This window comes from Pseudorasbora parva, chromosome 2, assembly GCF_024679245.1.
Source record: "Pseudorasbora parva isolate DD20220531a chromosome 2, ASM2467924v1, whole genome shotgun sequence".
NCBI classification, from domain to species: Eukaryota; Metazoa; Chordata; class Actinopteri; order Cypriniformes; family Gobionidae; genus Pseudorasbora; species Pseudorasbora parva.
In genome coordinates, this window is record NC_090173.1 from 16,423,177 (window position 1) to 16,440,878 (window position 17,702).

General features: G+C 38.3%; 1 protein-coding gene across 2 annotated transcripts in view; it reads right to left on the bottom strand.

The window, feature by feature from the left end:
* LOC137092861 (alpha-1,6-mannosylglycoprotein 6-beta-N-acetylglucosaminyltransferase B-like) overlaps positions 1 to 17,702 on the bottom strand; it is a 201,477-nt gene that overhangs the window by 165,875 nt on the left and 17,900 nt on the right. The window lies entirely within an intron of this gene.

A 17,702-nucleotide genomic window follows, 5' to 3' on the forward strand; every position in this document is an offset into this window, starting at 1 on the left:
ACATAGACGAACAAAAATGGATAAATCTGTTGAATCTCACTCAAGATGCCCAAAACTAATCAATAAAGAGAGGAGTAGAAGTGAAATTTGTAATTACTTTGCTTATAAAACTGATGAAGACCCATCAAACCTAGCCAAGAAGCATCTGCCACTATCCTGACTTTAAGACTTCTGAAGAGATCGACAGGTCAGTGAATCATTCAAACCATCTCATTTAGACATCTATTTTCTTTTCAAACTGATCAACGCACACACACACAGCCTAACATAAGATCGAATACCACAATCTCCAGCGTTCGTTTCAACCAATGACATTTAGATCTCTTCTATTGCACTATTTACATTCGCATTAGACACAACCGACTGTGTTTATGAATACTCACTAAAGATGGACATTTGTACATAATTCTGTGTATTTGACTGTTTAAGGAAACTTAATTTGTAATGTGCGAGCTCTAAGTTACAGGCGTGTGTGTGTGTGTGTGTGTGTGTGTGTGTGTGTGTGTGTGTGTGTGTGTGTGTGTGTGTGTGTGTGTGTGTGTGTCATTGTTATGAGCTCATATCTCCTGTAACTGTTATTATGAAATGCTATAAAATCTCTTGCATGTTCAAATGATTTCCGTTATCCATCCCGAGACGAACATGAAATGTTGAATCGGATTATGCAGATTGCTTTAGTGTAGTGCGATGTCTTTTGAAACCAGAAGCAATTTGCTCATTTTGAGAGATGTTTGCTGAAATTATTTCTCACAAGAAATTTTTCAACTGACTGATTTGATGTGATAAGCTTTGCTGATTAATTTACTAATAAACATTTGTCATAATTTCCCTCTTTATAAACTCAAAACTTGCATAATTGTAGTCATTTGCGTGCAATATACCCGCGCTAATATCAGACCGTGAGGTATCGATTTAATATCGGTAATTCGGTATTAGATTGTGGCACCGTACCGAAGCCAAAATTGTGGTATCGAGCCATCCCTAACGTAAACCAACAATGTCCTATATGACCTATAGAGTTAGGTTTTTTTTGGAGAACAGTTTGGGAAAAACACTGAATCAACTAATTGGGAATAAGTAAGTTTGTATAATTTGTTTATTTAATTATAAGTAGCTTCACAATCATTTTCACTTGACTGTGACACAGCTCTTATCGGCCATTCAGACATGTACATAAGGCATTGTAAAGTTGCAATGTAATGGAAGTAGCAACACATATTTTCTTCCGTATTGTAAAGTACATCTGAGTGAAATGACTTGTATAGTACTTTATTTTGATGGTCCACTTTGGACATTCTGCTAACTATAGCAACAACATGACAACTTACTCTCATTAGAGTATTAGTAGACTTTCTGCTTAATATCTGCTAACACTTTGTTTTGATGCTCCCCAACATAACAGTCTACTAATATTCTAATAAGAGTTATCTTTAGTTATGTAGTTGCAAAGTTTCTTCTAGATAGTAGAATGTCCAAAGTGGGCCAATGAATTATAGTGGAACTAAATTTATTGAAGAAGAAAAATAGGTAACTTTAGTTTATGGTCTAATTCTCACTATTAACTAGTTGCTTCTTAGCATGCATATTGATAGGACATTGGCTGTTTATTAGTACTTATAAAGCACATCAAAAAGCCAGCTCATATGCACACTTCAAGTACACCATCTGGCCATCTTTGGAACACTATTTTCAGCATAGGTCTACTATTATTTGGGATGCAAATTTTAATCATGCATACAATTCAGGACAGACTGTATGCAGATTAGGATGAAGTGTTGTTGAATAGTTGCTTGTATTTCCCTTGCACTGGATAAAAGCAACAAATAAGGGGACTTGGTAAACAACATTCAATTCCAAACTTTCAAAGTGTGATCATTCATAAATTTCCTATTTATTTGTTCACTGAAGGACTGACATTTCAGTCAGAGGTAACCAACAGCTGGTCACAGACATTGGGTTAAACATAACCTTGAATAAAAAAATACTTAATTTCATTCAAATTACAGAATACAAGCAGCATAGAAGTAAGATATCAGAAGGCACTATAACTCAAAACGTTCCCTTTTGTGTTCCTTAATCAAAACCTATTAAACAGGCAGAACAGTGCAGATAGCAAAACCAGCAAGTTTAGTCCTTACGGTCCATGAGAAAGTCATCAACATTTGCTTAATTACAAGATACAGGCTTTTATTGGGTTTTTAATCTGATGAGAATAATTTCTGCTTTTGAAAAGTGGTGGTGGATTCCATAAAGTTTGAGGTATGGAATGCTAATGTTTTAGAATCCCTGCTGATCTGGACGTACTACATCCGTCATGTTGTCATTATTGTCAATACTGCTATCTTAAACACGGAGAGGCTTCTTCGTGATTTTCAACTAAAAAGCGAAAATCACATATTTTGAAAAAAACAACAAAAAAAAACGCTTCTTTCTAATTTTGCTCGAAAGTACAGCTGCCGAATTGTGTCCCTGTTTTCCGTGATGGGTCACATGCAATAAAATCAGCCGCAAAAATAACTCACCTTTTCGGCGCTAATTTATCACTGCATGACTTAAGAGTAAACCCTGACATTTGTTTCTTAACACCACATAGTAAATATGGCCCTTGAACTCAGATTTGACTCTCTTCTTGTCTCAAAGACAACTTGAAGACCATGGTGATGTTGGTCCACCAGCATTAACCCAGCCCTATATCCTGTGCTTTAAGTGGCTCAAAAGAAGTGCCGGTACTCTATTATTATTATTATTATTATTATTATTATTATTATTATTATTATTATTATTATTATTATTATTATTATTATTGCTGACTCCTCTCCTCCCCTAAGATAACAACAACTATATTGAAGGGGTTTAATACGTAGGGTTGCCAACTTCTGGAAAAGAAAACAAGGGACAATCGTGGTTCTTTAGGAAAATAAGGGACATAATAAGGGACACTGAAAATATGTGTACTGTACCACACAGTGTAGTTATTTCAATGTCTGCAGTTAAGTGTGTGTATAAAGGCTCTCAGACAAACACATTTGAGGCATTCTGTGTCAAAATCTGACAAATTTCTGAAAATTTCCCAGATTTTGTTAATTTTGTTTCTGAAGAAAAACAGTCATAAATCAAGAAAAAAAAAAAATATATATATATATATATATATATATATATATATATATATATATATATATATATATATATATATATATATATATATATATATATTTATTGTGATGGATGTATATTTACTGACTAATTCAATATTTTGTAGTGGGGGTCAGAATGACAATTTTCACAGGGGTGTAAAAATGACTATAGAAAGATGGCATCATTATTTTATTTTCACACAGAGATTGGTAGGTCTATTAGTGAAATCTGTTGACTCTAGAAATCTTTGTTGCATTATAAGCCAACGGAGCCATTTAAAAAAAAAGCACTTGTTTTTTTTTTTTTTTTTTTTTTTTTAGTTTGCACGCCTGTAGTTCATTTTGACGATACCTTAATATCCTTTTAGATCCTTTTAGATTCCAGTACTTAAAACCCTTTTACTTTTGGTTCCTTAATTTTAAGGGCCATTAATTTCCAGAGATATAGGGATCTCAGTGTGGCTTCATGAGTTAATTGGTAACCATTTTCAATGGTCTCATATTTTCTGAACAACAAATAAACTAGAAATGTATCTATTTTTTTTAGATACATTTCTTTTAGATACACAATTGAACATTGCTGTCTGAGTGCCATCAATATTTTTCCCATACTGTGCGTGTAACTCTTTAGTTTAATACTAAAGTATTAAATATATCTCAATATACTTCTATATTCTCGTTCTTAATACAATTTTCTTTTGTAACCTTAATTTTAATGGCCCTACGGTTCAGTCCAGTAGGCATAATGTGACTCCATGGTCAAATTACTGAATATTTATTTTCTACACTAAAGGGATATTAAATACCATCAACCTCTATTCAAAATTTTAAAACGTAAACGATTTTTTTTTTTTTTTCCCTCAGGAAGATACATAGATGGCATACAATTTGACATAATAACTGGACTTTGAAATGTCAGCCAATAAAACATTTTACAAAACAATGGCACTTAAAATGTTGAACTAAATGTTGTTGCAACCATATGAATAAATGAAACTGCATTTTTTTTTTATTAAAGAGAACTTAGAGGACTGCTTTTGCTGCTTGAGACTTTATTAGTTATTTTGTGTTTGAATCGCCTAATGAGTTTATGAATACGAGTTAAGTTACTTAAATATTAAATATTTAAAATACTGCATTAACTTACAATTATAGTGAAAGACGATTTGCCTTTTTTGATCACGTCTTCCATCAGAGAGAGTGTATGCTTTTTTTTGCATGGCTGAATGTTGAACTCACGAACAATAATCACGTTGTTTGCATCCGCCCAAACTGATTTGCCGAAAATCTAAATGCAAACAGTTAAAGGGATTCGCCGTATCATGCATAGAGAACACCGGCAGAGGATTCTTAACGGGTCTTAAAGGCTTCCGTGAACGGTTATTCTCGGTGAGACGAATTAGGAAACGTGCATTGTAAATGAGCGTATCTGTACGCTAAAGTCACGTTTTGGGCGCATGGAGAGGTGGCGGTACGCTTAAGAGCTATATTTGGAAGTGGCGGAACTGAGTACCGGCGCGTACCGGCCCACTTAACCCTTAAATGCATACCTCATTCGAGACGTCATTCACTGCCCTGCTCCTCATTCATTTTTTAAAGTTAGACATCAACCTTCTTAGTATTCCTCAACGATGAAGTGACGTTTCACTCATAGTTACCTCTGACAGAAAACGAAACAATATTAATTTAAAATTTGCAAAACTTGAAATGACTTAGTGATTTACTGCAGAGAGCAAGTACTAAACACAATCAAATATTAGTGTCAATGTCTCTTGATGATGGATGTGGTCAAGAAGCTGTCAGTGATCAAAATATTGATTTTGAAGACATTTAAAATGAGTTTGGAGAATATGCTGGAGATTGCGAATATAAACAGATGCTCATATACTGGTAAACGAGCTCTGACGAGGACATATTATGATGGTATTAAACATCTGCTCAAACTGAATCCTTCCAAGCTCCAAAAGGTAATGAAATATTTTTTATATTATTAGTCTGTAAGTGTTACTCTAATATCAGGAGTTTTATATGGGGCGGCAGTGGCTCAGTGGTTCATGTAGGTTGTCTACAAACCAGAAGGTTGGTGGTTCAATCCCCGGTTCCACCTGACCAAGTGTCGAAGTGTCCATGAGCAAGACACCTAACCCCAGCTGCTCACGACGAGCTGGATGGCGCCTTACATGGCTGACATCGCCGTCGGTGTATGAATGGGTGAATGTGAGGCAAAAATGTAAAGCGCTTTGGATAAAAGCGCTATATAAATGCAGTCCATTTGTCCATTTATATATTATCACGACAGGTAGAGGTCGATCCACGTTAAATATAGATCCGGGTCGCTAACGACCCGAATATGTAAGAATGTTTGGCGAAACAGTCATGCATTTAAGGGTTAAAGCACTGCCTATAACCAAGCATGCAAATTCCTTCCGGTCTTGTTCCAGGCTTAATTTTATTGGACGAGACCTAAAACTCTCCAGATTAGCAAAAGGTCTCTATAGGAATTAGTACATGTTTAAAATTTGTTCATTTTACCACAGTCAAATCCCAGCCGAGACGTAAAATCAGTATCCCTGAATTCCCAAAACCCTCTTGAACCTTAAGCGATACGTTTGATCTTTGTGCTGTTCTAAGGTTGACTTTAATGCGGACACCATTTCCAAAGCTCTGGATCAGTGAGTGATGCGAGCAGCGTGTGCCTGCTAATCCTACTAACGTATGCTGCCTCAGCTTCCTGATGTATTTATTAGCTTGCTGAAAATCCCCTATTTGTTAACCGAGGGCTGATAGAGTGATTCATGACTCCCACATGCGGCTGTATACTGCTGATTGGAGCCGGATCTTGGACGGAATTGCTTGTGTGCGCATGTATGCAGGTGTCTGTGTTAGAGATCCTTAAAGGCCATTATATCTGTGTTATGTGTGGGTTTTGGTTATACAGTAATAATGTATCTAGCATTTTCTATGACACATTTATTTACTGTATTTATTTACGTGAGTCTCTCAAGGGTCTTTCTTAAGGATTTTGGGATGTGGGTGTCATTTTTGGCCCATCAGGGTATAAACTAATGTTAACTATTTTTTTTTTGTTTAGTTTGTTTCTTCGGCACACATTTTTTTAATATTCGATTTTCCATTAGATCATTAGAACTGAACAAACCAACGTGCCCGCATCTAAATACCTGACAGACCGATCTCACCTTTTATAGACAATAGTTTAGACCCTTTAAAGTCCAACTGATGTGCCTCAAAACGTGAAGCATAATTCAGTGTGTTGAGGTCATTTGCACTGAAACATATAGACAAGACGGGACATAGAGCAGCTCCTCCCCTTTTTCAAAATAGCCAATAGCATTTTGTTTATATCACAGCTTGGCCAGAGCTATTGAGTTCCTCAAAGCCACAGTTTCCTCATATTCTCTTCCATATATCTTTAGCATACAGCATTCTGAGCAGAATTCAAATGGTTACGATACATTTTCTGGTCTGCTTCGACTCGAGCATATGATCCGCTCTGTGCTCTCGGATCAGACTGTGTGTGCGCTGTGGCGGTTCACTTACACTAACATGAAACCAGACTTAATTAGTTTAGGGGGTGGGGCTTCAGATTCTAGAGAGCATTTGATTGGACAGTAGATCTGATGATAAGCTGAAGTGCAGAGTGATGTCATTATTGATCCATATTGGCAGAAGTGAGAGACTAAGTTTTGAATGCTTATATCTTCTAAATGCGAATTTTGTCATTGTTTTGAAAAAGCTAACAAATTCATACTAAAAGCCAAAATCTTTGCTATGTTATGCTACTATCAGAAGCGTTTCTAGACTTTCATTAGTACTCTGGCACAACAATTCTCCTCATATTTTGATACTGTTGTAGATCTATGGATATTAATTGTCTTTACACACAGTAGCTACAGAGTTGTTCACAAACTACTGAAAAACTACAATAGTAAATATTCACCTCCTCCTGTACCTCCTTTTGCTTTTTTGACTCACAAATGATACCGTTACACGATGAGTAACCATTGCCTGAGTGAAATCTCCAAATATAAATCTTTTTTTTTTTTTTTGCTAACTGATTAGCTTGTTTGACTGATTCGATCAAAATAGGGACTCATTCTCAGTCTGGCATCACTAATTCTGATGCACACATGACATGATTGCTGAAATAATATCATAGAAAATGATTCTCAGGTCGTTTTATGGTAATCTTCACAATCAGATATCCAGCAGCAGTATTTCTCTGGGGCTCGTGCCCCAGTAAAAGTGTCTAGGGATGCCCATAAACCAACAGCCTATGCAACAGATTGTCACCAAATTGTGGACTCTAAAGAGTACCACAATGGTTGAAGATGACATTTGGAACGGGGCCTTAGTTCACATTAGACCAGGCCAAAATGCTGGATACTGAATAGGTGTTGATTTGCAAACGTGTGCAGTCATATCCCTGCTCAAAAATCCAGCATTCGCCAGTTCTGTTTTGTCTGGGAACAACGTAACAATACAGGTCCACCTAGATTGTCATAAACCAGCCTGGATCAACATGGAATTTGTGCTGGCTTTTTCAGCAGAGATGTGCTCAGATGGCAATACTGTGATGATTTGTAAATCAGAATTTTTTTTCACAGCATAAATCCAGCAAGTAAACCCATTCACGTGCCTCGTATTCTCATACTTAGGACAGTTACAGAAACACCATGCTTTGAATGAAGAATAGTTTCAGCAATTGGAGGTGTGTGTGTGTGTGGGGGGGGGGGTCAAATTATGATGGTAAACACATCAGTTGGAGTTAAGAAGAGATTTATATATAACCATAAATAATACAAGGATGTACAAAGCTAGAGCATTTATGTAAACAGGGCACATGCGTTGTGTGTCTAATGAAACTGAAACTGCAAATATGAAAGTTAAAGCAGCACTAGGTAACTTTTCAACCTTCATAATATATTTTTTAAGACTCTTGTGATGATAAATCGACTTACAATAGGTTGAATGACACATCTGCCATAGCCTGATGGGGTCTGTATCGTTTTTAATCGTACTTTTAAACTTCGGGTTTCGGGTAGTAACCCGCAAACAAAAAGAACTACAAAATTCGACTGCTTTACGGCATATACGTCACTTCCACCAACCCCCACACTTCCTTAAATTCGGACGTGCGAGCCCAACTTTGTTCGTCGGATAATATAGTCATGTCCGAAGCAGCAGAGATAAATAAGAAAGAAAAGGTTTTGTTGGAGGAAAGCAATAAGAGGAAATTAAAAAGTGATGGGATTAAAGGCAGGACGAGGATCAACATTGGACCAGCGTTTGCTCGTTGGCGTGAGCTGAAGGAGGCGTGCCCGACCGATGCTGTCATGCTTGTTACGGTGAGCTACCACTCAAACATTGAACTGAAGTATCATATAGATTCTGTAAAACGGTAACCAATAGACTACTATAATGACGCTGGCTTGTAAACGTGAGCATCGTGATTATTTGGCGTTTGAAAAAAATAAAACCCATGAAATTATAATCATATGACATGCTGAAACATATGCTACTGACTGTAACGTTACCTGGGATGAAGACACTTCACACGCGACGCCAGAAGAACTCGAACTCCTCTTGCAGTGTTCAGGGGAACTGTTAGTGCTGCACCGACCCGCGGCGCCACTTTTATGAAGTTATTTGGCCCGCACCGCACCACTGTATATATTTTTACAACCCGCCCCGCACCCGCGACCATTAAATAGACATACGGGGTCCGCGGGTTATGAGACGACCCACGCATCACTAGTTCAGGGCTATCAGGGTTGTCATGTCAACAAATGCACGCGCGATGGCATCCCCTGTTGTAGGTTGACAGATCTTACGACAGTAGTTGAGGACATTATTTTTTGCAAACTGTAGGGGGACCCCGAGAGCAAAAGTAGCCAAGTGCGGCTTTAACTGAGGGTTTAAAAATAGTCTTTACAGCGCAAAACAGCATCTTTTGAATGGCTAGTAATAGTAATAAAACCTAACTCTGGGTAAGTTAAGAGAAGTGTGAAATGATCCAGGGGGAACTATTTTAAGAGTGAAAACCCCTACAGACTTTTACTACGTTACAGTTTTGTTTGTTTTTGTTTTTCCATGAACAATAGTTCCACATGCTGTACTTCATAAAGCAAGCCACTGGCAACACTTAAAACAACTTTCACAGTTGTGATATAACGCTTAATATAACCTTCCGTGAAGTCAGAGTCTATTGGATCTTTTGGAGACTCTGAGGTAAGCGTCAAGCAGTACGATGATGGGTAAACAATCTGAGTCAGCGCAGGCTGTTGGGTAAACATTCACTGCTGGCTGCAAGCTCCTGAATATGGAGAAGTGTACCACTGTGATTGACTGCGGCTTGGTATTGTAGCATGCTGTAAGCCCTCTTGGCTTACTGCATAAGACATAGGCCATCTAAACCAAGGATTGTGGTTTCAGTCCCATCTGGGCTGAGTTTAGGCAGAGTGAGGCAGTAGATCCCTAGAAGTCAACGGATAGAAACCATCCTCTGCTAAGACTGCTCATTACTCCTGAACTTCCCCTCAGGGATCAATACGGTGCATCTGTCTTCTAAGAGTTGAGAGTTTTCTGTACTGAACAGCTGGAGGGAATGTTTCCAGCAGTGTGAGTGCAGTGAAATAGGCTTCCTCTTGCAGAAGATACAGATGTGTTGTCACTAATTGGCAGAAGAATAAAGTCACATTATGCTATATTTGCCAGAGTAAAATAGGTAAAATGTTGGCCCTAGTTTTAAGAGGAAAATAATGTTCATATCATGTAGAGATGATGGGCCCTATTGTACAGTTTTTCTCAGTCGCTTTGGTACATTTCTCAGATCAGAATTGAAATTCTCAAAACTACCTGTTCAATTCTCACATCATTGTGTCACTTATGCACATCAAAACAAGCAGTTTCTCATTTATTTTAACAAGTTGCAAATGCTTTGGTACATCCATGCAAATGATTATGTACAATTCTCTGTTGTTTCCTACATTATCAGTTGCTTCTGTCATGTTGATCAGAATGTATTATATTGGGTCTCTGTTGAATAGTCTCACCCCCCACAACATTTAGGCACAAGCTTATAGCATAAGTCTTTACATGCAAAATGGTTGAACAAGTTATCATAGTATATCAAGCATATTTCTATACTTTCTATATTTCCATTAGACTTTTTTCTAAATCTGTCCTGAATTGGTAAATTAAATCTTGACTTTCCCTAATGAAGGTGCTTCTCATGAAGCATCAACTAGTATGCATATAAATTTCTACAGCACCACATGTACAGTTTTTCCTATGTTCACATTTCTGCTTTAGGTTTTTGTGTGGTGTGTGTGTGTGTGTGTGTGTGTGTGTGTGTGTGTGTGTGTGTGTGTGTGTGTGTGTGTGTGTGTGTGTGTGTGTGTGTGTGTGTGTGTGTGTGTGTGTGTGTGTGTGTGTGTGTGTGTGTGTGTGTGTGTGCTATTCAGTGCTGTCTTTTCATTTCTGTCTCTCAATGACATGTTCTGTCAATACAATACATTACAAACTGTAAGAGTGTAAAATTGAATCTTTTCTATTCTCTTGCAATTACACTCACACATACACTAAGATGGAACTTACAATTGACAATAATTGTCATCAAAACTTTAGCCATAGTTTTCATCAGAACATCCCTCCAGAGTAAACTGTTATATTGACAACATGACTAAACAATTTGACTGTCTTATCCGTACACAATGAAACAAAGACTTGTCATTCTGATGGCACTGACATGTTCATTGACACAGACATTTACTTTTGAGAGATGAACTAAGGATTTTGAGTAAGAGAGTGGCTTTTGCAGGTTATCCATGGTGTTTTGCTATTTGTACAAATTGTTTTGAGAAATGCACTTACTGTTTTGCAAATTGTGAGTTTGATTTGAAAAATGTACCAAAAGCGACTGAGAAAAACTGTAATAATCTATTCATGGTGGATGTGCAGGTGCACTTAGATAGACAATTTCTCTGTCCAAAGCAAATTTTGCTAGCATTTGTTAGTGGATTCACTATTTGCGTCACGCAATGTATGATGGGACCCGAAGAAACAAGGTTTGTAGTTTTGGAGCATTTCATATATTATTATAGTTTTGTGCACTGAAAGATTATTAAAAGCCTATATTGTTCTGTCATATCTATCTATCTATCTATCTATCTATCTATCTATCTATCTATCTATCTATCTATCTATCTATCTATCTATCTATCTATCTATCTATCTATCTATCTATCTATCTATCTATCTATCTATCTCTATATATATATATATATATATATATATATATATATATATATATATATATATATATATATATTTATATACACACACTCACCTAAAGGATTATTAGGAAAACCTTTTCAATTTCTCATGAAAGAAATTATCTAATCAACCATGGCAGTTGCTTCACAAAATAATGTCAGAATTATTTTTTAGGCAATTAATCATCAGCCAAATTTCACAATCGTGACACGCCTAATCAGATGAAACAGTCAGTTGTAAATGGTAAACTACATGCAGCGCATGACAGAAACGGAAATGCCTTTCACCATTACTGGATAACAGCTTGTCAAGGGTTGAACATTTAATACACAGTGTATGAACAGGCAGACATGGCATCAATTTTGCCTTACCAATTCAAGCCAGAGTCTGCAGAGGAAGCGTCCAAAGTTGCTGATGAACCAGAAAGTTAATCACAAAAACGACTGGAGCACCACCTTTCTCAATGGTAAGTGTCAATGTAATTTATGGCAATTCAGGCCAATTGAACATGCAGAATCGCAGGAAGAATGTCTGAGAAGTGACGTGATGTAATCTGATTCATCTTGCTGTCTGTCGGCATTAGTTAGTTCAGTGTAACACGTCACAGACAAATTCATTTATTTCTTTAGGTGCACGTGTGGGAACTGTATCAAAATGCCAAGCGAGGCTGGAAATTCAGGCAATATGCTAATGCTTCGTCTTGACATCACAGCAAAGCGGCTTGGGATTCGTTTTAAAATCGTTTTGTTTAATTGACTCTGAGTCGACTCTTATTTTTGAGAGACAATAACTTTAAATATGGTGTACTTTTAGATTTGAAAGTACTTTGCAGGATCCATATTCGGGGCACTTCTTCACTGACAGCCCAAATTTTGCCTGGTTTTAGCCTAAACGTCAGTGCTGTGTTTGTCCAAACTTATAAATAGATCTAAATTATGTGTGTTTTTATGTATTGTTTTGTATGATGGGACAACATACACAGTTTGTACAGTATAAAAACCATTACGTCTATGGAGAGATACCCACAAAGATAGCAAATTGTGTGTGTGTGTTATTCATTGGCTTATAATGTCTTTCATTTAGCAAAAACAAACAAGTAGCTTGACATAATTGGATCACTCTCTCCAAAAATACTCAAGCAAGCATCTAAATTCTGCAACATACTCCTCGAAAAAAGGTTTGTGATGATTAGTAGAAGTGAATACACACTTTATAAGTGCAGGTGTGGATATATTCTTTCTCTTCCAAATGAACAGCCATAGCAACAAAATTGAAACTAACTTTGCACAGTATAAAAAAGTAATGCATTCTCCATTTTCTCTTGATAATGTAATCCCTTGCTTTTAGCATTCTGGAATGAGAAATAAAGAAATACATATTAATAACCATCTCCGTTTTTTTTTTTACACCTGCTCTGCTCCACATGTCACAATCTAGCAGAGCAGACACGCTATGCCCTGTCTTACTGTGGCTCATCTGTGTCTCGGATGAAAGTGTGTTTAATTCATGACACGCAAGTGTGTGTGTGCTTCAATTAGCAAACGCTCACTCAGGGATATGAAACTGAAGTAAATAGGCTTGCGGGAGGGATTAGAAAGCATGTGACAGAAAAAGAAAAAAGAGCAATAGAATATTAGTGCAGAGTGCAGGAATATATTTCCACTGAAACGGAGAGAGAGGGAATGACTATGGCTACAGCTCTTCATCACTCACTCCACTGCTCTTACGCTTTAAACAATGACCACTGCCATCCAGAAGAGCATTAGAGGCTCTCACTGTGCCACCATCCCAATATCGCTTTCAGCTGAAGGAAAACAAAAGCTCTGTTTCAAAAGCTATTGAACTACAGTAGCACACATAGATGCACTCTTGACAGCACAAGTGTAGGTATGGCTATAAAGGATTAGTTAAAAAATTCCAAACCCACGATTTTGGAAAATAAAAGAACATTCTAAAGCATTAACAATGGAGACAGAGGCGTTTCGGCTTCAAAAAGGATAAAAGTATCATGCAAACTTTCCATATGACTTGTAAACAATATTCAAAATTGATATAAAAACATTGTGTGACAAAAATAACAATTTAAGTCACCGAGCTGTTAATCAATGTGTAAAGATCAGTCGAATTTGTGAATGAGTCATCCAGACCAGTTTTTGTAAACTGGATCAGCCAAATCTTTGCAAAACCGTCACTCAGAAATCGATTTGTTCTTGAGTTGGACATCACTAATTCTTTCATGAACTCTCGTGAATGTGCCTTGAAAGTAACAAGGACATAATCTGAAAATTGAATTATTGCAAATTTACTAAATTTCACATAGTAAAAAGCTGGTTCATTCTTAATATGGCTTAGTTTCCAACTGGCTCTCCTCTTGAATTTATTTGAAAATAATGTAATAGGAAAAAAAATACTATGCCTTGGCTTTCGACCTCAAACAGCATTTTTTAATTTCCTCACACATCACCCATTGGCTAAGAATCTATTAGTGAAACAACCAAACAAATGTGTCCAGTGTTCAGTTACTTTTAGTAAGAGTATTTAGTCCATTATCTTTTTTACTAAAAAGGTTCAAAGGTTTCCGATGGAATATACATGCAGAGTCACTCCCCCATACATATAGGCACATAAGAATGGTGGCATGTATCCACTCATTAATGTTTTGTTTTTGTTTTTTGCTGAGGACACCACATTTCAGCGGTGGCTCAGAGTTGTGGGAAGAGGAACATGATGTCTCTGTTTCCTTCTTCAGGAAATGAGGGTTACTACATTAGATCTGTCAGTCTTGTTCTATATTATGTCAAAGAGTGACAAATGGAAGGCACCCCAACCCCACCCCATCTCTATGGAAGGCACCCCAACCACTGAACTGTGTTACGAGAGTTGGAGATGCTGGCAAGCTGTAGCAAGTCATGACTATGGGGTGGAAGGGACAGTGCTTACGGTCATAGCTGCTGTTCCTGATATGTTACTTCACTGCTTCGGCTCTCTTCCAAATTTTCCTTACAGCTATGACCAAAATTGTGTTAACACAGAGGAAGCAAACCTAGTCCAGGTGGAGAGGGACGCTATGGAGGCCACATCCTACCCATAGGGAGGAAATTGTGGAAATACATGTGTAGACTGACCCTAGGGGTAGTGCTACATATGGAAGATCTCTGCGGTAAGTCCTGCCTAGACAAGGATGGAACTACTTCAGATGCAGAGACAGGGCAGAATCTGCTGAGGTAAATACACAGGTTTATGGACAGGGAACCCTTACCATTGAAGAATACACATATGGGATTACCAAGCGGGAATTACAACATTTGGGTCATCTAGCCCAGTACAAGGGCTGACCGATTGGGCATTTATTTTGAGTACTGTACCTGGCGTTTGACACCCCTGTAGCATCTGACTGCCAGAGGGTGCTCAGAAGAAAACTCAATTCAAAGTTCACCAAGTTGGGAACTTGTCTGGAGAGCAAAGAAAGCACTCGGGCAAAGAAGGAGTGGAGTCCACATAAATATTCAGGGCACCAACAGAACACAGCAATGCTAAGACATGATCTGCCTACTCTGCGCCATTTTCAAGTGAACCACCTTGTCCCAGAGAAGTAGGAACTTTAGGCACATGATTTAAGATCCCATAAGAAGAGGCCAGCCTGAACTCAAGCCGCGATTCATTGATCGAAAATTATGTAAGTGAACGCAGTCAGGACAGCTGTCTTATAAGACAGGATCTTAAGCTCAACTGACTCCAGTGGTTCAAAAGGAGCGTTCTGCAAACTGGTGCCTCTCAGGAAACACCAGATTGTGCTTTCGAAGTGACTTACCAGTGTCTCCATTCTCCCGGAAGCGTGAGCTGTCGTGACAGCTGTCGGCTGCAAGATTGATCTTGGCTGGAGGAGCAGGCTCTATTGCACCCTTCACAAGTAGGACCACAATCCCCACATGCAAAAAATGTGTGTCAAGACAGGGACTATCATTGCCTGCCACCGAGGCTGAACCTGGGGGATGACTGTCGAACTGAATCACGTAGCCAAGTCTGATTGTCCACAAGAGCCAGTTGGACGAGCTGGGAAGCACTACTTGGCTTTCAGATTTTGTATAAGCGGGACAACCTCAAGGAGACAACCAACATACCCTCTTGAAGAATATTGAGGGGGGATGGGGTGTCCTTCGAAGGCAGCCATTGATGGTAAATGGTAAATGGACTGCATTTATATAGCACTTTTATCCAAAGCGCTTTACATTTTTGCCTCACATTCACCCATTCATACACCGACGGCGATGTCAGCCATGTAAGGCACCATCCAGCTCGTCGGGAGCAACTGGTGTTAGGTGTCTTGCTCATGGACACTTCGACACTTGGTCAGGTGGAACCGGGGATTGAACCACCAACCTTCTGGTTTGTAGACAACCTATATTTGATTTGCATCCTTAATTCAGCTCATTATGAAGGATGCATCAAATATATCCTTTGCATCCTTTAATCACCCAAAATCCTTTGCACACATTCCAATTCATTCAAGCTTGTTTATTATGAAATGTAGGACAAAAATGCACTTACTAGACCATCTCATTTTAGATATTTAATGCTGAGGAGGAGCCTAGCCTACAAGCCTCAGAAGGACTGGATTATGAAGAACACAACCTCACTAGGATGCTGTCTTACATTCGAGAAGCACCCAAAGCTTTGCTCACTGCCAGACGATGCCCGGTATGGTGCATAGATTGAAGAAACTGCTCTTTTATAGAAAAATTTGGTATCAGAAATAATAACAGAAATCATACTCTGCAATGAGCAAATTGGAGGACATCCTGCAGCCTTGTGGTGGAGGTAACATGCATGGGCAGGATGTGCTTAGTGGCTTCCATCTGCTTCTGAACTGCACAGTACTGCTAGTTGAAGTCCTCAACAGTGTCACAGAAAGGGTGTCGAGAAAACACACTTTGACGGCATCCCGCATCTCAGCAAGGTTTAGCCAGAATTTGGCCTGTTGCAGGATGGCAATCACATGCAAGGTGGAGTTGGCCTGTCCAGTGGCACTGTAAGCCTTAGCAGCCAGAGCGGCCATCGCCTTGGACAGGAAATGCGGATGGTTCTGCCATGTGGCGGCAATTTGCGGGAACACATGCACCACAATTGCACACTCCAACTGTAGAATCTCCAAGCACCCCCTGGCATCCCCACCATTGAGGGTAGTGAGAGTGGAGGAGGCTGCAATGTGGCTTTAGGCAGTAACAACAAAGAAGAAAGGCACGGTTGAAACGAGTGCTCAGGACAAGGTGGAGTTGGTGAAGGGGAGCCTAAGGTAGTTCTGCTGCTGGTGAAAAACCACTTAATGCACCCTAGATATTCCAGCCAAGAGAGATCCCTTCTGAAATTGTTTTAATCTATTTTAACAGGTGATTGGAAAGAGTGATTGCTGTGCTACCACTCAGTTCTGAAGTAAATATCTGAATGAGTGGATGTACAGGGGAATGGAAATGAAATGAAAAATAAAACTGATTACACCTTAGCTAACTGATATTTGATCAGACTAGCTCTTACAACACAACATTAACAAAGCGGTTGTGCTTATGGAACTGGCCCAAAGCTGGATGTACCATAACTTTAACCTATAAAACACAATGCATCAGTAATAGCCAAAATAAATTAATTTTTAATGTCCTTAATCTCTCTGCAAAGTGCTGGAAAGTCCTGTACGCTACTAGCAATTAATGTAATTCAAATAAATTATGGTCATTAGTCATTTTTACTATGCCCTCTTGTTCTGCCATTGTCTCCTAAAGGGAATATTTCGGTTTTACTTTATTTTGATGGTCCCTTTAACACATACGGTTGACTATATGTGATGTCGTATCTACATGTCGTCTAACTTTATTGGAGTGTTAGTAGAATATTAGTAGAATGGTAGAGTTAGAATAAGTTGATGTGTAGTTGCAAAATTACTTATAGTCAACAAAACGTTCAAAAGGGACTTTTTTTAAGAAACCAGTACACTGCAGTAATACCACAATATTGATATATCGTGTGTATATACATGTCGCAAAGCATAAGCACAATAACATTGTTCTATTGCCATTTGGATGACCACCATATAATTAAAAAAGTTTGGTACACTCAGCAAAGTCATCACACCCACTATGAGTGTGTGAACCAAGACAGAATGTCATTGGCGGTCATTGGGTAAGGGTGTATGAATTAATTGCCTGTCAAAAGCCTGTCAAATCATCATTAATATGTTTGCTTCCTGTCAGTGCCAAGCCATTTTATGTCTTATCTTGGTCA